At 39.8% G+C, this 27,152-nt stretch overlaps 1 long non-coding RNA gene and 1 pseudogene across 1 annotated transcript; one reads left to right on the top strand and one right to left on the bottom strand.

The window, feature by feature from the left end:
• Nucleotides 1-559: 559 nt before the first annotated feature.
• Nucleotides 560-2,426, bottom strand: LOC146654889 (uncharacterized). The gene is made up of 2 exons (XR_014907390.1): nt 1,727-2,426; nt 560-1,516 (listed from the first exon to the last, which is right to left on the bottom strand). It is a non-coding gene; the product is annotated as an uncharacterized LOC146654889 (long non-coding RNA).
• A 10-nt stretch (nt 2,427-2,436) lies between these two features.
• The window catches only part of LOC146654888 (polypeptide N-acetylgalactosaminyltransferase 17-like), a 29,655-nt pseudogene continuing 4,939 nt past the window's right edge, over nt 2,437-27,152 (top strand).

Below are 27,152 nucleotides of genomic sequence, written 5' to 3'. Positions count from 1 at the left end.
CACACAGTCACTGCTTTGCTGTGCTTCTGCAGCGTATCCAGTAATGGTGACAAATCCTCCAGCGTTGCAATAGGAAGCTGCTCTTAAGCGCAGAAAGAATTGTTTCCAGGGATTTCTATTTGTATCCAGCTTGGCGTGCAGGATCCTTTGTGTAATCTATGCTTACATATGTATTTTACACACAGACAATGTGAAAAATACAACACATTGCTATGGATTGATGCTGAAAGTGCTAATTGCACTAAAAAATTTAGCTGAAAAAAATAACACCAACTAAATAGATAAGCATGTCTGTTAACAAAAACCCCCAAACGCTTTACCCAACTGGGGTTTTTCAACTACCTCACTGACAGAATGAGCCCAGGTATTGCCAGTGCCACTGATGGAAATGAGCCACAGCAGCTCTTCAGCACCTACAAATGAGACCTGCCCACACCAACAAGCAAGAAGGGAGACCAGGTGGCGAGCATCGCCACACTTTCCAATCCAATAAACTACCATTGCAGTTAGTAGTAAGTGGTTGATTAGTGCAGCAACAACAAAAACACACTGAATGTCATTTTAAAATACACAAAATGTTTTATTTTACATTCTATCGAAGTTCCTGCTGGAAAGTGCTGTACTGTACAAGATGCTTCCCTCACCGCAAACTCAGGTTTACTGCTGGATAAATTTTATTTCCACATTAGTCAACTCAACAACCAAGACAGAGCACAATAGAGACAATAAGGGGGTGGCTGTAGCTCAGGCGGTAGAGCAGGTCATCTGCTGATCGGAAGATTGGTGGTTCGATTCCTGGCTTCCCCCAGTCTGCATGCCAAATATCCTTGGGCAAGATATTAACCCCAAATTGCTCTCCGATGCATCCATCGGAGTATGAATGTGTGTGAATGTTACTTAGAAAGCACCTAGAACAATGTGCTTGTGCGAATGGGTGTGAATGGGTGAATGCACAAGTTGTGTAAAGCGCTTTGAGTGCTCAGAAGAGTAGAAAAGCGCTATATAAGAACCAGTCCATTTACCAATATGTGCACTGGTCTAATGATGTTTATGGCTCCCAAAGTATCGAGTATTGAGGTCTATTGCACTGTTGACTATTTACAAAAGTATTGCACAAAAGGTATTGCACAGTGAGGTGAAGAGGCACTACAGCTTAGTTGTTCCCCCCTCCTTTGTCCTCCTGTTTCCCCTCCCTCTCCCCTCCAGAGAGGAGTTAAACAGTCTGATGGCGTGTGGGACAAAGGAGTTTTTAAGTCTGTTAGTTCTTGTCTTGGGGAGAAGCAACCTGTCACTGAACAGACTCTTCTGGTTGTTAATGGCCGTGTGCAGAGGATGCCTGGCATTGTCCATAATGTCCATCAGTTTCTTTAGTGTCCTTTTCTCTGCCACTGTCACCAGGGTGTCCAGCTTCATGCCGACCACAGAGCTAGCCTTCCTGATCAGTTTTTCCAGCCTGGATGAGTCCTTCTTTGCTGTGCTGCTCCCCCAGCACACCACAGCATAGCACTTTAAGAATCTAAAAGATAACAAAATCTGATAGGTAAAAATAACATTTTGAACCAACTAGGTGGTTCCCAAAAATCTGGCGTGCTGTGAGTCCTTAAAAAAATTGAGGAAACCGGAAAAGTAGCAGGACTAAATAACTCTGTACAGCAGATGAACTGTATCTGGAAATCATGTCCTTAAGATGTAGAAAAATATAAAGAAAAGCAAAGACTTGAAGTACCTGAGAGATGCACTGGCCCTTTAATGGATCCATCTGCTGTTTGCTGAAGCCTCATCAGAAACGGTCTCAGTGGAAGGCTGTCAGGAAGCCATTTTTAGTGAAGAGAAACAGGGAGAAAAGGCTGAGGTATGGTAAATTACACGAGAACTGGACTATATCAGTGGCAACAGGTCTTACAGCATTATGAATTCATATTTGACATTTTTGGTTCAAATAATTGTTGATATGACTCCAACAGAGGGTGTTTACATCCATCTGTAAAACACGATGAAGGCTCTGCCAGTGGTGTTGGGAATCTTGAGAAAGCTGATGGAAATATGAACCAGATATTAAGATTTTCATTAATCATGCAGTCCCAGCTGAAAAGCATCTAGTTGGAAAAGGCATATTTTTATTCATTACGACAATGATCCCAAACACACGGTGAATGCAGTAAACGTATACCTAGATCAGTCATGGATTGGCCTCCCCAGAGCCCAGACCTCAACATTTATTAAAGCAGTGTGTTCCGGAAAGAGAGAGTCCAGGCTATGTTCGATAGTAAAGGTGGCCATACCAAATATTGACTTTCAAGTACATTTTTGCCTTATGTACTGTATTTCCATTTATGTTTGCACGTTTCAGTGAATTGCTCTGCCTATTTCCCATTTTCCCAGCAGAATATAACGAAATGAGGATGCCTCAAGACTTTTGCAATATTGTATCAGAAGGAGAAAAAAGGTGACAAATGTCCCAGTTCTTCGTGGTTAATCTTGTTAATGTTGCCTTCTGTTTTCTAATGGTTTCCTGCCAAAAACCCTAAAAAAGTGTTCTCCAACCTCGTGAATTGAAAACACTGGATTTGTTATAGAATAACTTCTAATTAGCTATTATTTCACAGAGGAAATAAGATAATCGATAAAAGAAAAAAAGACGTGAAAAGGAGACAATAAAAGAAGCCCCTTCCTTTCCCACATGTGCTAAACTTAGAGCCAAAGCCTCACCCTGCCGCTTTCCGCTTCATTAGAGCTGTTTAAACAAAACAAGTTTAAAATAGGGTTTCTATCTGAAACAGCACATGCAGTTAAAAGGCCAATGTGGAAAATAAATCCTTGTGATTATAGTTGAACAGGAAGCAGCACTTGCTCTGCCTTTCAGCCCCATTGAACAAGACGTCAGCAGCTCTATGGAGGTAGTTTAGTCTTTTTTACAAATTCAAAATTAAATATGCGAGCACTCAAAAATTAAGGTTCACTGAGAAATGTCCTCATTTTTTAAAAAGAAAGGCATATTCCTTGTTATTTAATACAACATTCAATTGATCAGAAATGTTAGAAATCATGGTAAATGGGCTCATCAATACAAAATCATGATTGTCTTTTTAATTGTATAACTTTGTAGACTACTTTTCCCAAACCATCACTCTAGTGCTCCACTGGCACCTCGTATTACTTAATGCAAGTAGTTTACAGGTGTTGTGTCGTGTCTTTCTACAGATGTAGAAAGGTCAGCTACTCAAGAGACCTTCCCCAAATCTCCCTCATCTTCATCTTCGTCAACGAGGCTCTGTCGGTGATCCTGCGCTCAGTCCACTCAGCTGTCAATCACACACTTGCTCAAGGAGGTCATCCTGGTGGACGACAACAGCGATGACGGTCAGTATAGATTAAATATTTTCTTCAGCTAATACCAAATAAGAAGAGTGGCTTTTTCGCCCTCTGATTAGAAGATGGTTTATAGTGAGTGAAACACAGAATTTCCATCTAAAATCCACTGAGTCATCAGCAGGATTTCTACTGAAAGCAACAAAATACACATCAAATTGTCATTCAGCATCCCAGAAATAATTATCTTATACAATAAGTGTCATGTAACCTGAATATAATTATATAATTAAGTTTTATATTATTATAAAACTGAAACTAGTGAATAACCTTTGCACTGTCCTCTTCCTGCTGTGACAAAACAAATTTCCCACGTGTGGGAATAATAAAGGTTATCTTATCTTATCTTATCTTATCTTATCTTATCTTATCTTATCTTATCTTAAAAAGGTGGCGCGGTCGTTGATGCTCAGGAAGCAGTAGACCCCCGTTGGTGTTGTTTAGAGTGAGTTGGAGCTTAAAACAGCACCGCAGGGAGCTGAGTGAGAACTTTTATGTCATCTCTCTATTTGCATGTGTGCTTCTGTATTTCTTTATTTATCAACTGTGTTGTTGTGGTGATGAATTTGTATGTTTTTTATGTTTGTTTTCAGCTTTTGATAGTGTAGCAGTGACAATAGTTGGCATACATTAGTGGTTATTTAGGATAGGATGAGCTAATAAGCCATCATGTCTTTGTATTTTGCTAGGAAAATGGGAAATAGATGCAGCAGTTTACTGAAACTTGCAAACATAAGATGCCAGATGCATCTCTCAGGTTGTGTGTCAGTTTTGTGTTATTTCTTAAGGACACAACTTTCAAATTCTGTTCGTCTGCTGTAGATGTTTTTATTTAAGCTGCCAGTTCTTTTGTCCTCTACTTGTTTAGTTTCTTGACATATGTCAAGTTTTTGGCTAATAGCTCTTTGGTAATCACCTTGCTGGTGTGTTATCGTTGTCATTTTTTGTGCAGGAAACAAATTGTGTATTTGTGACAAGCTGCTGGTAATGTGCCAGTAACGAATTTGTCCCTTGAGTTAGGTGCCTTTATTATGTGTGAATGATTCATAGGAACAAACAAATAAAGGACTGCACTGAAAATTATAATAAAATGATGTCCAAAGAAAAATTTGAAGGAGCTTCAGAAAGCCTGAAGAACGTGAAATAAATTACAGAATTAAAAGACAGTTCGGTTCCTTGGAAGCAAAATGTAAAGACAAAATGTTCACACATGGCTCTATGCAACTAAATAAGAGCTTTAGGATTGTCTGAAAGTATTTGTTTGGGTTTTTGCTCGTAATTATCTGCTCCACTCTATGTTCACCTGTTCCTTATTACCCGGCTGCTCTAAAGTGATTTCTGCCAATCTTTGTCAGCTCATCTGTGAGCTTGTTTCACTCATGCGCTCTGCAACAGTCCCTCATGTTATTCTCTGCTTCACAGGTTTTTTACTCATTTTCCACCCCTTGGGCTTTGTTCTCCCAATATCAGCTTTATTTAAATAAGCTTTCTTTATGGTGGTTTTGCTGATTTTCTGTATTCATTTGGAAAAGCTTACAAACCTAACACAAATAATTGGGGTATAACCCTCAATCTCATTGGGCCTGTTTGAGTGCACATATGTCAATGAACTTAAAAAGGGCTAGTATGTGCACTTTGCTAAAGAAATGCTTTGATTATATATATATACAGTGAGTATATTTTCATAGGTACAGTGGGGCAAAAAAGTATTTAGTCAACCACCGATTGTGCAAGTTCCTCCACCTAAAATGATGACAGAGGTCAGTAATTTGCACCAGAGGTACACTTCAACTGTGAGAGACAGAATGTGAAAAAAAAATCCATGAATTCACATGGTTGGATTTGTAAAGAATTTATTCGTAAATCAGGGTGGAAAATAAGTATTTGCTTGGTGTGCAAAAATCAACTGTGGGAGCAATCATCAGAAAATGGAAGACATACAAGACCACTGATAATCTCCCTCGATCTGGGGCTCCACGCAAGATCTCATCCCGTGGGGTCAAAATGATCATGAGAACGGTGAGCAAAGATCCCAGAACCACACGGGGGGACCTGGTGAATGACCTGCAGAGAGCTGGGACCAAAGTAACAAAGGTCACCATCAGTAACACACTACAACGGCAGGGAATCAAATCCCGCAGTGCCAGACGTGTTCCGCTGCTGAAGCCAGTGCATGTCCAGGCCCGTCTGAAGTTTGCCAGAGAGCACATGGATGATACAGCAGAGGATTGGGAGAATGTCATGTGGTCAGATGAAACCAAAGTAGAACTTTTTGGTATAAACTCAACTCGTTGTGTTTGGAGGAAGAAGAATACTGAGTTGCATCCCAAGAACACCATACCTACTGTGAAGCATGGGGGTGGAAACATCATGCTATGGGGCTGTTTTTCTGCCAAGGGGACAGGACGACTGATCCGTGTTAAGGACAGAATGAATGGGGCCATGTATCGTGAGATTTTGAGCCAAAACCTCCTTCCATCAGTGAGAACTTTGAAGATGAAACGAGGCTGGGTCTTCCAACATGACAATGATCCAAAACACACCACCCGGGCAACAAAGGAGTGGCTCCGTAAGAAGCATTTGAAAGTCCTGGAGTGGCCTAGCCAGTCTCCAGACCTCAACCCCATAGAAAATCTGTGGCGGGAGTTGAAAGTCCGTGTTGCTCGGCGACAGCCCCAAAACATCACTGCTCTCGAGAAGATCTGCATGGAGGAATGGGCCAAAATACCAGCTACTGTGTGTGCAAACCTGGTAAAGACCTATAGTAAACGTTTGACCTCTGTTATTGCCAACAAAGGTTATGTTACAAAGTATTGAGTTGTATTTTTGTTATTGACCAAATACTTATTATGTAGTGTGAAGCGCTTTGGGGTCCTTAGGGACTAGAAAAGCGCTATACAAATGCAGGCCATTTACCATTTAGTGCTTAGTGGGTTGCCCTTTGTGTTCTTATCATGTTGTTTCACACAACCAATACTAAGGCTTGATGTGAGGTTTATAAAGGAGTGCAGGCTGCCAGTGAGAGAAGTGAGACAAAAGAGTTGTCATACTGGGAATGGTTGCTTAAGCTCACTCTGCTGTCCTTTCATATTTATCGACATGAATTCCAATTATTGTGATTGCATGAAAATAATTATGCAAGCTAGGCATAATGTGTCAGGCTTTGATTGTTGCTGCCAGAGGGGACTCTGGAACAGCATTTTTCTTTTTTTCCTCCTTTCTTCAGTAAAGAGGGCTGCAATGGATCTGATGTTAGAGAAGCTAAGAAAAAAATACAAGCACTTTCTTTAGCATGTAGGGATTCTTCTTAAACTCGCCAACTTAGCTGCAATGGTGATATATTCTTTTCAGGCTTTATTAGTCCTGACATCAGATCAAATACTGGAAAACTCCAGCTGGCAGACTGTTCAAGGATAGATGTGCAGATTATAAGCTAAACTGCAGATTCAAAGATCAACTAAAGATCAGTCTTTATAAGCATTTCTGACTTGTTTTGTTTGATGTGTTATCTTCATTTTCTGAACTGTAGAGCAACTGAAAGGTCCACTGGAGGAGTATGTGAACAAACGCTATCCCGGCCTGGTGAAGATTGTAAGGAACCAAAAGAGAGAGGGATTGATCAGGGCCAGGATCGAGGGTTGGAAGGTAGCCACTGCTGAGGTGACAGGATTTTTTGATGCCCATGTGGAGTTCACCCCATCATGGTGAGTGGGTCCTATCATCTAGCGGGAAGCACGGTGTTATTAACAGTCAGGAGTGAATTTTTGGTATTTGGAAAAAGGCTTATTTTAGTGTAAATTAAAGTGAAACACAGCATTCAAAAACAAAAATGACATGTACTCAAAATTAAATCTGGAAAAAAACATATCTTTGCCAAATGTATGAACATTGGAATAACTTATAGAGAGATACTCCCATACGGTTTATGACAAAATTTAATCCAAAGTGATTGATGGCCCTAATCATGACCTTTTGACCTCCCCCCTCCCCCCCGGAAGCGAGTAATGACCGTGACGAATTGCATCCGGAGAAGGGGGGGGCGGGAACCCCCCGACATCCGGAGAAGGGGGGGCGAACCCCGGAAGCGCGCCATCTGTCGCTAAGCGTGTCGAATTGCATCCTGAGAAGGGAGGGGGGGTAAACCTCCGGAAGCGCGCCATCTGTTGTTGGGAAAAAAAAAGAAAAAAGTTTTTAGAGGGAGGAGAATAAAAGCAGAGAGGAGGAGTTCACAATTTCTAAGCCTCAGACACACAAGATGGATTTCATTCTGCAGCCCAGCAGCTCTCCTGTGTCCGATGAGATCTGCTCTCCCAAAGAAGAAGGCTTTGAATATGCCATATTCAATTACAGCATATTTACTAAGGAAGGCCTCGATCCGGACCTTATGACACTTCCGGAAATACTCCGGAATTGTCTAGTCATTTTCAGACCTGATGCGTCATGTTCCATATACATGAGGGGAGGGGTTTGGTTCCTGAAGCACAGCGGTGATGCAGCAGCTGATTTTGTGCTGTATAGAGAGACAGAGCGGCAGCTAGTTTTCCGCAAACTCATAGTCTGAATTCTGTTTCAATATTATGACGATTTTCTCTGTATTTCTTAATGGGAATAAAGAGTGACTTCCTGTAGAGATTTCAATAGTATTTTATTTTCCTATAATACAGACGCAGTAAAAAAAACCTTTAAGATGATCTGCCTAGCAACAAATTGCATTTTTAGGCTACACCATAGCTTGTGATGAAAAGAAGAACTTTCTATCCGCTTGTAACCTACAGGCTGCCTACCCCGTATGTGTAAAAATGAATAAATATCCCTTAGTGAATACTTTTCTTTGAATACTACTTTTCCTTTTGAGAATCCCTTTTACAAGGGACTGAAAAAACAAACCATAATTGCCGTGACAGGCGATCTTGTTTCACACACACACACACACACACACACACACACACACACACACACACACACACACACACACACACCGCGGGTCAAGGAGGAGTGAGATATCAGATATCAGTTTTTTCTCAATGCTTATAACCTATAACGCGCCCCCCAAAACAATATTATTATTATTAAAACATCTATAAGGTAGGTTTTGCGCAGCCTGCTCCTTGTCAGACCAAAGTTTTTTTCTTCATTACTTTTAGCTACTTTTACACTGGGTTTTCTCAATAGACAGAAAATGAAAATGAGGAGTCAACAGCCGATATTATCATTGCTTGTAACCCGGTAAATAATTTCGTACATCTCCCCATAAAATAAGCCTTAGTGGAAAAAAGCTCATATTCGAATAAGTTTATTCCCCTCTGTGGGAAAGAGTTTTTTTCTCAGAGTCAACCATGAGGCGAGTTTTGTCAACAGCAATTGTCCATTTGGTAAAACAAATATCCGCCTCTAAGTCGTATTTTACCGTTGCAGAATGTGGAAAACAGACAGCCCTCACAGGAGGCACCCAGGGGCCCACCTCACACACCATAGTTAAAATATTTAAATTTCAACTAAATTTGTAGTAATGATCGGATTTCCTCACTTATCTACACCACACTCCTTGATTTCTTATCGTTTCTTATCGTTCCTCTGTCCCTTAATAGAAACTATCCTCCCTTTCAGTTGTCTTTTGCACTTCCATATCGCAAAGCAGTTACTGTAGGTTATTTTCTGCTTATGCATTAATGTAATTAATTAACTTATTTATCCTTAAGTACGGTAATGACTTGAGTTCTAATGCTTTTTGTCTCTTGAGTTAGCCGTCAATGTGGGATTTTTTTACCCTTTTGTTCAGTTAAAGCTGCCTTTCATTCTTCAACGCAGCTTAAACTCTAATAGGTAAGCTTTCTTGTAATTTCTTAGTTCTGCAGGCTTCTTGAAAGACATCCGAGACTCTTCTTTGGATGCTGGATGCCTTTTGTTTTGTTTTCTGTCAAGATGATCCCACACTGCTTCGATTATCTTGAGGTTCGAACCCTGGAGAGATCAATCCATGACTGATGCGTTGTTTCATCCAGGCATACTTTGACTACAATGGCAGTATGTTTGCGATCATTGTCGTACTGAAAGTTGCTGCCAATCAGACATTACTTGGTATTACATGGTCGATCAAAATCTGGTGGAACTTTTCTACATTCATAATTTGATTAATTTGGATAAGAGCTCCAACAACACTGGCTGAAATCCAGCCTCAAAGCACGGTAGAGTATCCACGCTGTGTTAAAGACGGCTATAGACATTCACTGTTGTATCTCTCTTCGGACCTCTTCCATGCATATTTCAAATTTGGATTCATTACTCCATAAGACATATTACAGCTGATTTCTTTTTCCAGTCAATTTCTTGTGTAATTTGGCACACCTCAGCCTTATTTTTCTCTGTTCTCCTTCCTTAAGAATGGCTTATTAACAGCCACCCTTCCAACTCAGATAACTTTTGATGAAATGTTTACAGCACTTGAGTTACTCGCCACGGCCATCCTAAATGCTAAGAACACTAAACTTTAATTCTAAATTACGTTAACCAGAAAAAACAAGCCAAAGTCGAGATGTTGCTGAGCTGACCTGTGCTATGCTATGCCTTCTAAAGCACGTATAATGTAAACAGAACTGGTCTTTGCACAGAAGCCTGTGGAGCTTCATAATTAACCTCAGTGTGTGAAGAGCACTCTCCATTTAATAATAGCTGTAATAAAATGTTATGGCCGACGGTGTTAAACGCTGCACTTGGGTCTAGCAGGGAAGATTTCAACTTTTCAATACGAATGAAGGCTGAAAACTGATTAGATTAATGTCTGATGATCTTTTCTGTGCTTCTTCAAGTTTGTAACACCAAACATATTAAAGGATGATGTAAGGCTCACAGGAAGAGTTTAATTAGACACACATTTACTATTTTCTTTATACTCTTTCTTTCTTGACATGTTTAATATGATTACTATCAGAGGAGAAAATGACCCTTGTGTAGTTTAAAAAAGTTTTATTTAATCAAACTGTAATGTTGTTGAACTCTGACGGACGTGTCTTTTAATCTTGTCAACAAATCCTTAATCATCTAAATCTGCCATTTATCATCTAGTAAAATGTTCCCTCTGCTTCTGCTGCACATCTCCCCGGACACTCTCCGCTTCACCTGTCCTGTGCAGGTGGTCCAACCCCTGCCTGCCTCCTTAAACTGGGGTGTTTAAATCTCTTTACCTCTGTTGTGAACTTCACACAAAGTTTGTGGTAACAAAATCAAACTGACGAGGATCTCGTTTGAAAAACACACACTCACGAGACAAAATAAAAACAGACTGCTCAAAGCAAAAGCAGAGCCCTCACAGCTGGTAGTACAAAACACAGCGACAACATGCGTATTAGATACCCTCAGTGCCAGAAGCATAAATATGAAAAAATGTGATCACCAAGAGTATCCTAACAACGGCGTTGAGGTGGGTGTTACAGTAAAAAAAAAAAGTAGCCAAATTTTCATCTGAAAATGTTGAATTTTAGTAAAAACAATGCTCTGTAGTTTGATACTGTCGTTACAGACTAAGCAGATGTTTAAAGCCTTCGGACGCTCATTTGAAACGCACTCATTCTCCTTATCAGCTGGAAACATTAAAGCCGTAAAATGACTTTTTCAAACGGATAAAAACTATTGAACAACAGCAATGTTGAGCCTGTTCCAAAATTTGGATGTACATGTGTTGAAGGTGTGGGTCTTGTTGAATTATTAAACATACATTCTTTAATTTTTCGAGCCACAAAAACAACAACTTTTAATTTTCTTCTGCTTGAGTATCGGCCTCGGGTAGCTCTACTTATCATTGCTCAGTCAGTTGTCTGTTTGTGCTACTTTTTTAAGGAGCAGCGTATTATTGGTAAGGGTGACTTTATGTGTTTAGCTACTTAAGTGGAAGTACTGTGGATAGTTTTACCTTACATACATAGATCTACCAATACAGCTTCTGAGGTAACTGTTTACAAAATGTTATAATCTATTCAAAGGTTCTTTGCAATTTTACATTGATAAACATTATCCTTAACACATTTGGCCCACATAAAGTACTATGGCCATCACACTGTCATTTAGAATTGTTTAAATAACTCCTGTCTTAAGTCCTTCCATCAAAAAAAAAAAAAAAAAAAAAAAAAAACATGGTTCACTTTTACATCACAAAATGTTAGAAATATAAGTCGTTCATAACAAACTGAAAGGTTGGGAGTTTAAAAATCCAAACCGATGGAAGAATCAGAATCAGAATACTTTATTGATCCCTGGGGGAAATTATTTTTTGTTACAGTGCTCCATTATAAACCAACATTAAGACAAGACAGACAATACACTAACTAAGAATAGTACAATATATACATATATATACATACATACATACATACATACATAAGTCACTCATAAATAAATAGCTGGAAAAGAAACATGTGTAGCTGTAGCAGCAAACAGTGTGTTAAGTGGATGCGTTGTACAGGGAGATGGCCACAGGCAGGAAAGATTTCCTGTGTCGTTCAGTGGTGCTTTTCGGTAATCTCAGTCTCTCACTGAACGTGCTCCTGTGACTGACCAGCATGTCATGGAGTGGGTGGGAGGTGTTATCCAACATTGTCTTTATCTTGGACAGCATCCGCCTCTCCGACACCACCTTGAGGGTGTCCAGCTCCATCCCCACAACATTGCTGGCCTTACGGATCAGTTTATCGAGTCTGTTGGCATCTGCGACCCTCAGCCTGCTCCCCCAGCATGCAACAGCATAGAGGATCGCACTGGCCACAACAGACTCATAGAAAACTCATAGAAAATAGGAAGCAGAAGTAGAAGACTATAACGTCTCAGAGCACACGGTGTCTATTATTGTGTAGACATGTATAAATAAGAGCTTAATAAAGATGCTTAATTTCTTAAGAAATAAACAGGTGGAGTGATCTTTATCAAAAGTGGATGTTGCATCTGTGGCTAAACCACTGTACCCAAAAAAACTTTAAAAATCTACTGTGTGTGAGGCTGTGTAAGTAAAGCTTGCCCTTCACACCCGCGTGTAATAAACCATTTGTTGGGGGGTTGTGGATTTGGCACCTCAGCATTGTGAAAGTGGGGAAACATGTTTCTGGCTGTGCATAAGATTTCTGCTTACAAATTAGAATCTCAGTTCTAAATGAAATTCAGATGTTTTTTTAAGTATGGCTAATGTATTATTTGACTTCTAAGACACACACACACACACACACACACACACACACACACACACACACACACACACACACAAGAACAACACAGAGAAGAAGAAGAGGGGGTCGTTTTACTACGCATCATAAAAACGCAATCATTCATAACATGGACAGTGAGAAGTAAAACTCGTCGTCTTACCACATGTTATATTCTGTAAACTTAAAATAATCCGCAGAAATTAGAGTTTAGTGTTTTAATTCATCTATTAAAAAACACGAGTCAACATTACTGAAGTGACGCTTTAACGATGCGTCTTATCATCGTGTTTATGATGATAAAACATGTTCTCTCGTTAGTAGATGTCTGCGCTGTCACTTGTCACGAAAATGTTCAGAGCCAGGGTTCCTCTTTAATTACCATTGATCGTTAATAGGGTCACAAAAGATTTGTCGCATTATCCCCATAAACAAAATGCTTTTATAGAAATCATTGTGATACAAATATTTAGATTCTTGATTCACAATGTGCACGAACTCAAAATCTTTAGAGGTTCATATTTATAAAGTATCGCAAATAATACATTTATACCATTGTATGAGCTACACTTCTTGTAAAAACTGATTGAAAAAAGCTCCTGTCGTGACCTTCCTTCTGTGAGGACACACACACACACACACACACACACACACACACACACACACACACACACACACACAGAGAGAGAGGGAGAGGGGGGGGGGGGAGATCATTAGGATTGGAGGCGTTTTTTGGATTTTCACTTATTGTCGGCTTTACAGTCACATAAAATTCATTCCAATTTTTTGCCTTTGCTTCAATTAAGGTGTTTCTTTAAATCTACAGCAGCTCCCTTTTCAAAAGGTTTACTGACAACTGACAACGATCAATAGCAGCATACGTGGGGGGAAGAGTATGAGTCTTACGGTGACAGCGGGGCCGTGGGAGCCGGAGGGAGGGGTGAGGGTCCGCGCTAAATTTGCAAAGTTACTGATTTAAAAATTATATTTTTGAATTTTTAATTGCATGACAAACATACGATAGACTCTTGAGCATATTTATATAGCTAAATACACAACGGTATAACCGTGCTAAATAAAAGAGGTCCAAGTACCAAAGCACTCTAATGCAAGCCTCTAAACTGCATGTTGATAAGTACGTGAAGCGTACCTCTACAGCTGAAAACAGATTGTATCCATACTTTGAGGATCTGCTGAATTGTTTTTTTTTTTTGATGAACTGCAGATGATGATGAATTCCTCTTTATTGTAGAAACAGTCCCTAAGCTGTTGTTGCTCATACTTACCGAGTTCCCTAGCTACTTCCTTACTATGTCAGTAAACCTTTTGAAAAGGGAGCTGCTGTAGATTTAAAGAAACACCTTAATTGAAGCAAAGGCAAAAAATTGGAATGAATTTTATGTGACTGTATCATACAATGGTATAAATGTATTATTTGCGATACTTTATAAATATGAACCTCTAAAGATTTTGAGTTCGTGCACATTGTGAATCAAGAATCTAAATATTTGTATCACAATGATTTCTATAAAAGCATTTTGTTTATGGGGATAATGCGACAAATCTTTTGTGACCCTATTAACGATCAATGGTAATTAAAGAGGAACCCTGGCTCTGAACATTTTCGTGACAAGTGACAGCGCAGACATCTACTAACGAGAGAACATGTTTTATCATCATAAACACGATGATAAGACGCATCGTTAAAGCGTCACTTCAGTAATGTTGACTCGTGTTTTTTAATAGATGAATTAAAACACTAAACTCTAATTTCTGCGGATTATTTTAAGTTTACAGAATATAACATGTGGTAAGACGACGAGTTTTACTTCTCACTGTCCATGTTATGAATGATTGCGTTTTTATGATGCGTAGTAAAACGACCCCCTCTTCTTCTTCTCTGTGTTGTTCTTGTGTGTGTGTGTGTGTGTGTGTGTGTGTGTGTGTGTGTGTGTGTGTGTGTGTGTGTGTGTCTTAGAAGTCAAATAATACATTAGCCATACTTAAAAAAAACATCTGAATTTCATTTAGAACTGAGATTCTAAGTTGTAAGCAGAAATCTTATGCACAGCCAGAAACATGTTTCCCCACTTTCACAATGCTGAGGTGCCAAATCCACAACCCCTCAACAAATGGTTTATTACACGCGGGTGTGAAGGGCAAGCTTTACTTACACAGCCTCACACACAGTAGATTTTTAAAGTTTTTTTGGGTACAGTGGTTTAGCCAGAGATGCAACATCCACTTTTGATAAAGATCACTCCACCTGTTTATTTCTTAAGAAATTAAGCATCTTTATTAAGCTCTTATTTATACATGTCTACACAATAATAGACACCGTGTGCTCTGAGACGTTATAGTCTTCTACTTCTGCTTCCTATTTTCTATGAGTTTTCTATGAGTCTGTTGTGGCCAGTGCGATCCTCTATGCTGTTGCATGCTGGGGGAGCAGGCTGAGGGTCGCAGATGCCAACAGACTCGATAAACTGATCCGTAAGGCCAGCAATGTTGTGGGGATGGAGCTGGACACCCTCAAGGTGGTGTCGGAGAGGCGGATGCTGTCCAAGATAAAGACAATGTTGGATAACACCTCCCACCCACTCCATGACATGCTGGTCAGTCACAGGAGCACGTTCAGTGAGAGACTGAGATTACCGAAAAGCACCACTGAACGACACAGGAAATCTTTCCTGCCTGTGGCCATCTCCCTGTACAACGCATCCACTTAACACACTGTTTGCTGCTACAGCTACACATGTTTCTTTTCCAGCTATTTATTTATGAGTGACTTATGTATGTATGTATGTATGTATGTATATATATGTATATATTGTACTATTCTTAGTTAGTGTATTGTCTGTCTTGTCTTAATGTTGGTTTATAATGGAGCACTGTAACAAAAAATAATTTCCCCCAGGGATCAATAAAGTATTCTGATTCTGATTCTTCCATCGGTTTGGATTTTTAAACTCCCAACCTTTCAGTTTGTTATGAACGACTTATATTTCTAACATTTTGTGATGTAAAAGTGAACCATGTTTTTTTTTTTTTTTTTTTTTTTTTTTGATGGAAGGACTTAAGACAGGAGTTATTTAAACAATTCTAAATGACAGTGTGATGGCCATAGTACTTTATGTGGGCCAAATGTGTTAAGGATAATGTTTATCAATGTAAAATTGCAAAGAACCTTTGAATAGATTATAACATTTTGTAAACAGTTACCTCAGAAGCTGTATTGGTAGATCTATGTATGTAAGGTAAAACTATCCACAGTACTTCCACTTAAGTAGCTAAACACATAAAGTCACCCTTACCAATAATACGCTGCTCCTTAAAAAAGTAGCACAAACAGACAACTGACTGAGCAATGATAAGTAGAGCTACCCGAGGCCGATACTCAAGCAGAAGAAAATTAAAAGTTGTTGTTTTTGTGGCTCGAAAAATTAAAGAATGTATGTTTAATAATTCAACAAGACCCACACCTTCAACACATGTACATCCAAATTTTGGAACAGGCTCAACATTGCTGTTGTTCAATAGTTTTTATCCGTTTGAAAAAGTCATTTTACGGCTTTAATGTTTCCAGCTGATAAGGAGAATGAGTGCGTTTCAAATGAGCGTCCGAAGGCTTTAAACATCTGCTTAGTCTGTAACGACAGTATCAAACTACAGAGCATTGTTTTTACTAAAATTCAACATTTTCAGATGAAAATTTGGCTACTTTTTTTTTTTACTGTAACACCCACCTCAACGCCGTTGTTAGGATACTCTTGGTGATCACATTTTTTCATATTTATGCTTCTGGCACTGAGGGTATCTAATACGCATGTTGTCGCTGTGTTTTGTACTACCAGCTGTGAGGGCTCTGCTTTTGCTTTGAGCAGTCTGTTTTTATTTTGTCTCGTGAGTGTGTGTTTTTCAAACGAGATCCTCGTCAGTTTGATTTTGTTACCACAAACTTTGTGTGAAGTTCACAACAGAGGTAAAGAGATTTAAACACCCCAGTTTAAGGAGGCAGGCAGGGGTTGGACCACCTGCACAGGACAGGTGAAGCGGAGAGTGTCCGGGGAGATGTGCAGCAGAAGCAGAGGGAACATTTTACTAGATGATAAATGGCAGATTTAGATGATTAAGGATTTGTTGACAAGATTAAAAGACACGTCCGTCAGAGTTCAACAACATTACAGTTTGATTAAATAAAACTTTTTTAAACTACACAAGGGTCATTTTCTCCTCTGATAGTAATCATATTAAACATGTCAAGAAAGAAAGAGTATAAAGAAAATAGTAAATGTGTGTCTAATTAAACTCTTCCTGTGAGCCTTACATCATCCTTTAATATGTTTGGTGTTACAAACTTGAAGAAGCACAGAAAAGATCATCAGACATTAATCTAATCAGTTTTCAGCCTTCATTCGTATTGAAAAGTTGAAATCTTCCCTGCTAGACCCAAGTGCAGCGTTTAACACCGTCGGCCATAACATTTTATTACAGCTATTATTAAATGGAGAGTGCTCTTCACACACTGAGGTTAATTATGAAGCTCCACAGGCTTCTGTGCAAAGACCAGTTCTGTTTACATTATACGTGCTTTAGAAGGCATAGCATAGCACAGGTCAGCTCAGCAACATCTCGACTTTGGCTTGTTTTTTCTGGTTAACGTAATTTAGAATTAAAGTTTAGTGTTCTTAGCATTTAGGATGGCCGTGGCGAGTAACTCAAGTGCTGTAAACATTTCATCAAAAGTTATCTGAGTTGGAAGGGTGGCTGTTAATAAGCCATTCTTAAGGAAGGAGAACAGAGAAAAATAAGGCTGAGGTGTGCCAAATTACACAAGAAATTGACTGGAAAAAGAAATCAGCTGTAATATGTCTTATGGAGTAATGAATCCAAATTTGAAATATGCATGGAAGAGGTCCGAAGAGAGATACAACAGTGAATGTCTATAGCCGTCTTTAACACAGCGTGGATACTCTACCGTGCTTTGAGGCTGGATTTCAGCCAGTGTTGTTGGAGCTCTTATCCAAATTAATCAAATTATGAATGTAGAAAAGTTCCACCAGATTTTGATCGACCATGTAATACCAAGTAATGTCTGATTGGCAGCAACTTTCAGTACGACAATGATCGCAAACATACTGCCATTGTAGTCAAAGTATGCCTGGATGAAACAACGCATCAGTCATGGATTGATCTCTCCAGGGTTCGAACCTCAAGATAATCGAAGCAGTGTGGGATCATCTTGACAGAAAACAAAACAAAAGGCATCCAGCATCCAAAGAAGAGTCTCGGATGTCTTTCAAGAAGCCTGCAGAACTAAGAAATTACAAGAAAGCTTACCTATTAGAGTTTAAGCTGCGTTGAAGAATGAAAGGCAGCTTTAACTGAACAAAAGGGTAAAAAAATCCCACATTGACGGCTAACTCAAGAGACAAAAAGCATTAGAACTCAAGTCATTACCGTACTTAAGGATAAATAAGTTAATTAATTACATTAATGCATAAGCAGAAAATAACCTACAGTAACTGCTTTGCGATATGGAAGTGCAAAAGACAACTGAAAGGGAGGATAGTTTCTATTAAGGGACAGAGGAACGATAAGAAACGATAAGAAATCAAGGAGTGTGGTGTAGATAAGTGAGGAAATCCGATCATTACTACAAATTTAGTTGAAATTTAAATATTTTAACTATGGTGTGTGAGGTGGGCCCCTGGGTGCCTCCTGTGAGGGCTGTCTGTTTTCCACATTCTGCAACGGTAAAATACGACTTAGAGGCGGATATTTGTTTTACCAAATGGACAATTGCTGTTGACAAAACTCGCCTCATGGTTGACTCTGAGAAAAAAACTCTTTCCCACAGAGGGGAATAAACTTATTTGAATATGAGCTTTTTTCCACTAAGGCTTATTTTATGGGGAGATGTACGAAATTATTTACCGGGTTACAAGCAATGATAATATCGGCTGTTGACTCCTCATTTTCATTTTCTGTCTATTGAGAAAACCCAGTGTAAAAGTAGCTAAAAGTAATGAAGAAAAAAACTTTGGTCTGACAAGGAGCAGGCTGCGCAAAACCTACCTTATAGATGTTTTAATAATAATAATATTGTTTTGGGGGGCGCGTTATAGGTTATAAGCATTGAGAAAAAACTGATATCTGATATCTCACTCCTCCTTGACCCGCGGTGTGTGTGTGTGTGTGTGTGTGTGTGTGTGTGTGTGTGTGTGTGTGTGTGTGTGTGTGTGTGTGTGTGTGAAACAAGATCGCCTGTCACGGCAATTATGGTTTGTTTTTTCAGTCCCTTGTAAAAGGGATTCTCAAAAGGAAAAGTAGTATTCAAAGAAAAGTATTCACTAAGGGATATTTATTCATTTTTACACATACGGGGTAGGCAGCCTGTAGGTTACAAGCGGATAGAAAGTTCTTCTTTTCATCACAAGCTATGGTGTAGCCTAAAAATGCAATTTGTTGCTAGGCAGATCATCTTAAAGGTTTTTTTTACTGCGTCTGTATTATAGGAAAATAAAATACTATTGAAATCTCTACAGGAAGTCACTCTTTATTCCCATTAAGAAATACAGAGAAAATCGTCATAATATTGAAACAGAATTCAGACTATGAGTTTGCGGAAAACTAGCTGCCGCTCTGTCTCTCTATACAGCACAAAATCAGCTGCTGCATCACCGCTGTGCTTCAGGAACCAAACCCCTCCCCTCATGTATATGGAACATGACGCATCAGGTCTGAAAATGACTAGACAATTCCGGAGTATTTCCGGAAGTGTCATAAGGTCCGGATCGAGGCCTTCCTTAGTAAATATGCTGTATTTGAATATGGCATATTCAAAGCCTTCTTCTTTGGGAGAGCAGATCTCATCGGACACAGGAGAGCTGCTGGGCTGCAGAATGAAATCCATCTTGTGTGTCTGAGGCTTAGAAATTGTGAACTCCTCCTCTCTGCTTTTATTCTCCTCCCTCTAAAAACTTTTTTCTTTTTTTTTCCCAACAACAGATGGCGCGCTTCCGGAGGTTTACCCCCCCTCCCTTCTCAGGATGCAATTCGACACGCTTAGCGACAGATGGCGCGCTTCCGGGGTTCGCCCCCCCTTCTCCGGATGTCGGGGGGTTCCCGCCCCCCCCTTCTCCGGATGCAATTCGTCACGGTCATTACTCGCTTCCGGGGGGGAGGGGCGAGGTCAAAAGGTCATGATTAGGGCCATCAATCACTTCGGATTAAATTTTGTCATAAACCGTATGGGAGTATCTCTCTACTTATTCATGATAACAACAATGACAATAATAGAGCTTTGGGTATCAGTGTTAAAAGAGTGCTACAAAGTGCAAAGAAACCATGGAAAGAGAAGACAAAGGATAGCTGAAGCTGCATAAAAGGAAGAGCCAAGCTATTTCACGCCTGAGAAGTTTTAAAATGAGACACTTGAGGCTGTGGGATCAGGTTGAACGGATTTTATTTAAAAAAAAACATCACAAGCACACATAAAACACACACCAAAACAGGACCCCTCTTGGAGAACTTGTCGTAAAAGTAAATTTTTAGTAACCATAAAAAATGAAGGTTTTGTACTAATTCAAAAAAGCTGAGCGCTTGGTGGTGAACTGAATCAAAGGCTAAATACTGTCAAGAAATTAGCATGCAATGAGGGACCTTATTAACCCCGCTAAGACAACTGCCACATCCTGTTGATGTCTTTTTGTGGATCTCATTTTCGAGCTCAGTGCATAACTTAAGGTATACCGTGCAGTTCTCTCACTGCCCCCTGCAGAGCTCAACTCGGCTGAATCAAACAGAATTAGTGATAAAACTGGGACGACACAAGGAACTTTCTATTTGACTGAAGTGGATGAAAAAAGTGGTGCTCTTAAAAGATGTTATAAACTTTGTTTCTGCACAAAGTAAAGTCAACTAAATGTGTGAGTGTGTGTGTGTTTGCACTTTTTTCAGGTCAGAACCAGTTCTAGCTAGAATAAAAGAAAACCACAAGAGGATTATCTTGCCGTCAATCGACAACATCAAGCACGATACCTTTGAGGTGGAGCGCTATGAGAACTCTGGCCATGGCTACAACTGGGAACTGTGGTGCATGTACATTAATCCACCCAAAGAGTGGTGGGAGGAGGGAGACATGTCTGCACCAATAAGGTATGCCAGCTTCTCCCATTTAAACGTGAACACAGATCTCACACTTCTGAGATGTATTTTTTTCCACTTCTTTAAGATTTTCAATAAAACTGCCACCAAGTTCTTTTTTTAGTTTTGGGGAAGATTAGGGGAAAACAAGAAAAAAAGCTCCTGATGGGAAACCAGACTTCATTAAAGCAATAAAAAAATTACAGCCTAAATTAGAGAGTGGTGAAAATAGGATTTTAATTATCTGATTATCACCCATATATTTGTGTTAAATTGGATTTCCTTCCATTCTTTAATTAAAAATAAGAATAAATTGCATGAGTATGCACAAAAATGTTTAGATTTACCCTCCACATAATAGGCTGAAATATAAAGTGTGAAACTTTGCATAGTGGAGATTTGGGTTGTAGAAAAGTACTCCAAAATAAACATCAGATAAAGCCACAAAAAAACACATTCTGGTGTTTGCAAACGCTCAGTGTCACATGATAGTGTGTTTTCCTGGCTGCAGGACGCCTGCCATGATTGGATGCTCCTTTGTGGCCAATCGGGACTACTTTGGAGAACTCGGTCTACTCGACTCAGGCATGGACGTCTACGGAGGGGAGAACATCGAACTAGGCATCAGGGTTTGTGTGTCACCCAGTTTCCTCTTGTTCCTGCTCCCTCTTTACCCCTGTAGGTTTTAAGTGGAGCAGTGGCCACCGTAGCGTGGCACCACTGATGAGGCCCCATTAAGAGTCCTGGAGGACCAGTCCTGTGTGAGCAGCTCACAGCAGGGCAATGGAGATAAATAGGTCACGTAGAGCAGAGCAGGAAGGTTGGAGTTTGTTTCTGTACATTTTGAGAGATTGGAGAGTCTTTTGTTTTTCTGCAAGGTTATTAGATTTTTCCTGAAAAAATAACGTCAAACATTTTCACAACCCGAGTGTGTTGGCTTTTATCCAGCAAGCTAAACAATCAAATATTTTTAGAAAGACAAAAACGGTTGCCTTGTCTTTGAGTTGACTTGGTCATAACTTGAATCTGAAATGGAAAGTTCTTATATCTTGTCATCAAAAATATCAAGATTCCCCCCAAAATTAAGTCTAGATAAGTAAACGTGTACAGATGCAATAAAACAGCTAAAATTCAGCTTCAACGCACCTATAAATATATTACAACTGCTGGAGATGAAGTATTAGCAAAGACATGAATCTAGCCCACAATGTCACATCTCAAGAACCACATTTCTTTCTGTTCCTCTTTTACTACAAAGCAGTGGGACACATATCCAGAGTTGCCCTGCGACAACAACATTTCTACATTTCACTACAACCCTTACAAGAGGATTGTTTGGATGTGTCCAGGGAGAAGGCCCTCATTCAGAGAAACTCTTTCATAACAAGCACTTGAATCAATGACTGTTTGGGTTTTAACAGGATTCTTGGGATAATGAATGTTAAGCGGTAGATATCAGCACCTCTATGGGGCAATTTTGCATGGTTGTTGTCCAACATCTTTTACATGAAATCATAGTACTGCTTATTTATCTTAGAGTGTGGCAGAGAGCAGTAAAATGTTTTTTTTTGGCATACCCTCTGTTGGTTAGCACCCGTGTCCTTGGGTAACAGAAACACATAGGTTATCTTTAAAACCTATGTGCCCATTTTCTGTTTGTAGTGCTCCTTATCTGTGGATGGAACATGTTTCATATTGTTCCCAGTGTGAAGAAAGACTGACGGACCTACTTTTTATCCAGTAGGAATGTTTGTCAGGAGTGAAATAGGTTGCATCTGTGCAATTGTTTGGCGACCTGTCAGTTTGAAGTTTCTGTTACGCTCACATCACTTTGACGTGGGTTCAGATAGCTTGGATATCCATGTCTTCATTATGTTCACAGCAGAAGGCTCGTGGGTTGGACACACTCAGCAGATACTTTATTAGATACACCTTGTCAGTATTAGGTTGGACACTCTTTTGCCTTCAGAGCTGTTTTAATTCTTCATGGCATAGATTCAACAAAGTACTGGAAACATTCCTCAAAGATTGATCGTGGCATGATGGCCTCATGCAGTTGATGCAGATTTGTCAGCTGTGCATTCACGATGGGAATCTCCCATTGCGTCATATACCAAAGGTGATCTATCTGATTGAGATCCCCTGACTGTGGAGACTTTCCTGTTAGCTCACAAGAGTAGCACCTGATATGGTCCTCTGCTGCTCTAGCCCAAATTCTTCAAGGTTCACGGTTCAAAGTAATGCAAAAGTGGTTTTTAAGAAGAAGTTATCTGTTTTACTGTTGCCTTCTTGTCAGCTCAAAGCAGTCTCTGGTCGGGTCTGGTATCAACAAGATATTTTCACCCAGAGAACTGTCTCTCATTGGATATTTCCTCTTTTTTGGACCATCCCTTGGGATAACCCTAGAGATGGTAATACAGAAATATCCTAGTAGATCAGGAGTTTCCAAAATACTCAGACCAGTCCTTCTGTCAACAACAACCATGCCTAACGTGTCTTAAATCTTCTTTCTTTTCCATTTTGATGCTCAGTTCTTCTGTGAGTACCCTGCCGAGATCCACTTTCTGGGTAAATTATTCATTATGAGAGCAGTTAATCTCCTTTTGAAGCTTGTGGATGTGCACAACAATTCTACCTAACAGTGAGAGGTCAATTCAGGGTCCAGTGGTTTGATCTCACTCACAGTCCTGCATGAATGAATTCACAGCACCATGTCCTGTTCTCATCTGTTCTTCAAGGGGTTTTCCTCTGAAGCCTCTGTGTTTGTTTAAGGGCTGTGTTTTTCTGTGGCTGGGATAGTTCCTAATTGGTCAGTTGCTGGCTTTGCACATTTGTTCTCCAAACCTGCAGAGGATACCTCAGTCTTGACCTGCTGATTTTGATGGCTATCATTGTGAATGAAGTAAGGATTACAGCTAGGTCATTGGATTCCACCACTGATCAACTTAGAGATTGTAGCTACATGATGCCCTTATTTGGGCATGTCCATTTTTCCTGAGGTTGTGTAGAAGCTTTTGGAAAAAGGGATGAGTACCACTGGCTGTTTCCAGAGAGGATCCTGGGAGGAAGTTATCTTGTTCAGCTTCCTATTTCTTCAATAGCAAGTCTGCTAGGTCAAAAAGCTCTTTTTTAAAGTTTTGCATTAAGAGCTGTTTCAGTAGCTCTAGATGCACCATAACATTGTTCTAGCCATTCTGATATCATTTTCAGCTCAGCTGCTGGGTGGTTTGTATGAGGAGATAATTGATTCAACCTTCATGCTCTGAGGTTTCTTTTCTAAACCACTTCACAAGCAGGTGAAGCTCTTCTGCTGCAGTTAATTCTTAAACCTTTAGCACCAAAAATGAATGATGTCCAGTAGTTCTCCACTTTATCATTATACTTTCTTTGACCTCTGTTAATGAGAAGCAACAAAAGGAACGAATCTTGGTCAGGAAGAAGAAATACTCTTGTACACATTTAAGGCTATTCATCATCTCTCTCCTCCATATCTCTCTGATCTGGTTCAGATCACTGCCCCATCTCGATGTCTTAGATCTTCTTCTTCCCTTTCTCTCTCCGTCCCTTCCCCCCGTCTTGCCACCATGGGGAGCAGGGCTTTCAGCTGCTCTGCTCCACGACTCTGGAATTCCCTACCTCCTGATTTAAGAAATATCTCTTCCATCTCTCTCTTTAAGTCCCAACTCAAAACTCACTTGTTGTCTTATGCTTTTATGATTGTGTAAACTGCTTGCTTTTATGCTTCTTTTTTTATTCTGTTGTTGTGTAGCTCTTGGGGCTATGCTAGCATTCATGTCTTATTGTTCTGGCCCGCTGTCCTACATCAAAGCTGGGAAATAGCATGGTGAACTGTAGAAGATGTTTTGGCCACATCTTCAAGCATGACTTGTGCTTCTGACCGTCTCTTCTTGTTGATCTTTAATGACATGCCTGGAATCATCATGGTGTATTCGCTGACTGGGAGAGTGCTCTGGATGATACGTTGTCACAGCAAACAATATAAGTAAAAAAACATGCATTTATGTATGTATACTCACAGTTGGAGCTTAAAAGTTAACCCAGTGCTGAAGTGCCGAAAACCTCAGCTCCTCTTGATGCCCCTTAAGGTTGGCTAGAAAAAAATGAATAAAAGCAACAATTAGATATTTTTTATATAACAGAAAACAAGAAGAAAAACCGAGAAGGACTTCTAAATGTACAGATTTAGCTTTCATTAGTTCCAGCACAAAGAAAACACGTCCTTCCAGGTGCTCTATGCTCCAGCTGTTAGCTGTAATTGACTTTATAAATCAGGACATCGCGGCGACTGTGCATCTGCCTATTTATATTTCCTGCTGCCCAGCAGCCAGCAGTATATTATTGTGAGCTTTAATTCATACTCCTACTACCCACAGGTGTGGCTGTGTGGAGGCAGTATGGAGGTGCTGCCTTGCTCCAGAGTGGCTCATATTGCACGAATGAAGAAACCTTACCACAGTAACATAGCTTTCCACACACGCCTTAATGCCCTGCGTGTGGCAGAGGTCTGGATGGATGAGTACAAGTCCAATGTCTACCTGGCCTGGAACATCCCCATGGAGGTGAGAACGGCATTTTTCTGCACCAAGACCTCTCTTAGAGAGGATGCTGTCAGTCATGCTTGTCTGTTTGTGACTATCAGATGTCCATGTTCAGAGCCAAACAGTTTTTCTTTTGGTTCCACAATTTATGTAGAGACTTTAGGCATAATAACTTCCTTTGCTCTTGCAGAACCACGGTATTGATTACGGAGACATATCACAGAGGGTTGCACTGAGGAAGAGTCTGCAATGTAAGAGCTTTCACTGGTACCTAGACAACGTTTACCCAGAGATGAGGAGGTACAACGATACGCTGTTCTACGGTGAGGTGAGCCATGAAGGACAAAGACACAGGAAAAAGTAAGTTTGTAGATGTAAGATCTGATGTACAAATTAAACCACTGAAATTAAATAAATGATACTTACACAAAGTCCTAAGAAACTTGTATCTCCTCCACAGACCAAAATATAACAAGAAAGCAGGGACTCAGACAGCATGTACATCCACATCTTCTCAGCTGTTAATAGAAAATAAATGAGATTTAGAACTTTGTCTGATCCACACTGACACATCCTTGTTTTTAGCCTTTATACATTTTTAATCGGTAATTATTTTGGGGAATATTCATATTTTATGAATTAAGTCTGACTCTTTTTTTTTGTGTATTTAAGGTCCGCAATTCTAAAGCAAGCCACCTGTGTATGGATCAGGGTGTGAAGGAGAACCACACAGCCACCCTGCACCCATGCCATGGGTGGGGTCCTCAGGTACAACACTCTTCCTCACCACCATACTAAAGAGTATACTCCATCTTTTTCCAGTTGCTTTGCTTTCTCATGAAAACATACAGTGAGCTTCTCCGGTGATGTGATTTGCAGCTGTGTCTCAATCACAGGCTCAGCTGAAATCCTCCAAGGAGCGAGTTCTGCTGTCAGAATAAAATTGTGTCTTGCACTTTTTGTGTTGAAGCCCTGAGTCAGCCAGTGTCAGCTCTTCATCCCTTCAGCCCTAAGGGCCTCTCTTTTTAGCTCACAGTGGTAAACAGGTGCTTTAGGCAGAAAGTCAAGGCTTCAGTGGTAAAATGCTAAAGGAGCTAAAATTTCAATTCAATTCTGGAAAAATGAGTGCCGCTGATAGGTTTGTAGCTTGAACCCATCCGCTGGAACGTTAAAGGCAATATAATTACACTGCAAAGCAAGACACGAAGTAGGCAAGCTTCATGTTACTCGTGCACGGGAGAGAACCGGACAATCGCCGTTCCTTCGCTTGGCCCCAGTTGCTCTCGTCCGTCCTCCCGTACCACTGTCCTTTTATTGAGGTTACATGAATATGCATAAGTTCGTTAACATATGACGTCTACATACACACAAAGAGTAATAAATTCAAATTCAAATTTTATTTGTCACATACACAGTCATACACAGTACGATATGTAGTGAAATGCTTGGACAACTGCTCGTGACCTAAAGAAAACAAAAAAGGAAAGGCTATGAATAAGGTAGGAAATAAATATGAAAAATTAAAAAGGGGTAAATTTAACTAGGAAGGAATAAAATATAAATTAAGGTTAAAAATGAAATAACTGTACAACACAAATTAGAATGAAGGGTAAATTTAACTGGGAAGAATAAGATAAAATATATAAATTAAAGTTGAAAATAAAATAACTGTACAACAAAATACACCAATACACAGTATAGAACTATATAAGAATGTATGAAGAAATCTAAATATAAATAAATATATACACAATAACAGCAGCTGTACAAGTATTAACCGGAAATGAAGAATATAGTGACCAGTGTTGTGCAAAAACAAAGTCCAGAAAGTCCAGTGTGTGTGTAAGAACTGTATGTGTGGGTCAGTACTGTGTGGTGGTGTGATTGAGAG

Source organism: Rhamphochromis longiceps, linkage group LG14 (genome assembly GCF_057381845.1).
Source record: "Rhamphochromis longiceps isolate RC_006_pf linkage group LG14, R_longiceps_female_GT1.1, whole genome shotgun sequence".
Lineage (NCBI taxonomy): Eukaryota > Metazoa > Chordata > Actinopteri > Cichliformes > Cichlidae > Rhamphochromis > Rhamphochromis longiceps.
Note: the sequence above shows the minus strand (reverse complement) of the source record. Positions and strands in the feature narration are given on the sequence as shown.